Here is a 1,070-nt window from a genome sequence, read left to right as displayed (position 1 = left end):
CATATTCTTCTTCCTTGGGCAGCGTTGTGTGAAATGGAGTGTGAAATGAGCGCACTTAACATCCCTGCTGTGGATTATACGCATTATCTTCCACCGGGGTTCAAGTGCATCTTTGCCTGGGAATCTGCCTCCCAGTTCCATTTGTTTCCACGCGTGTCCATTTAACCGCGCCGGAGTCCATTTGTCACGCGAGTTTGTCACACACCTGAGCGGTGCCGCGCGCTTGGCGTCGGACTTTTTAAACGCACGTCGGCGGTCCGATTGCCGACTCGCAGTTTTTGTTTTTTCGCTCCAGGCGGCGGTGGGGGGGGGGGCTTTTTGGCAAAGGGGTGAATTTGGAAGAGGGTTTTTTGCAGTTTGGGCGGATCGTGATGGGTTTGAAAGATGTGTTCAGATTTCATAGTAGGGTTTTAAGATGTCAAAGGGTGTCAAATTTGTAGATGCCTTTTCTCTCAGAGGGCCGTTCTTCTTCTTCTTTTCCTTTCGGTTTGTCCCGTTAGGGGTCGCCACAGCGCGTCATCTTGGATGAACGCAAATATTTATTTGACGCAGTTTTACGCCCGATCCCCATCCTGACGCAAAACCTCTGCATTTAGCTGGGAAGAGAAGCTTACAGCACCTTGAATTCCCAAGCGGTCTCCCGTCCAAGTACGAACCGGGTCCAAACCCGCTTAGCTCCCGAGATCTGATGAGATCGGGTGTTCTCAGGGTAGCAGGGCTGTTATGACTGTAAAACCATACATTTTTTTTAATGGCCTCATCATATTTACAAACAAAATCTATTAACTAGTTCTGGATGGTTAGGTTACCCAAAAACATGCAACATTAATTGGACACTCTAAATTGCCCGTAGGTGTGATTGACCAGATTTGAACTCATGACCTCTGACCTGAGAGGCGCACTTGCTGACCGCTCACAACTGTGAAGACATGAAGTACAAATCACACAATCGCAGTTCTGCGGTCCCGGGTTCAATCCCGGACCCGCCTGTGGTGGAGTTTGCAGGTTCTCCCCCATGCCTGCGTGGGTTTTCTCCGGGCACTCCGGTTTCCTCCCACATTCCAAATACA

General features: G+C 49.6%; 1 pseudogene; it reads right to left on the bottom strand.

Moving 5' to 3' along the window:
* Positions 1-607: 607 nt before the first annotated feature.
* Positions 608-735, bottom strand: LOC133508204 (5S ribosomal RNA; annotated as a pseudogene).
* Positions 736-1,070: the final 335 nt, after the last annotated feature.

Source organism: Syngnathoides biaculeatus, chromosome 10, assembly GCF_019802595.1.
Source record: "Syngnathoides biaculeatus isolate LvHL_M chromosome 10, ASM1980259v1, whole genome shotgun sequence".
In the NCBI taxonomy this organism is placed as follows: Eukaryota; Metazoa; Chordata; class Actinopteri; order Syngnathiformes; family Syngnathidae; genus Syngnathoides; species Syngnathoides biaculeatus.
Note: the sequence above shows the minus strand (reverse complement) of the source record. Positions and strands in the feature narration are given on the sequence as shown.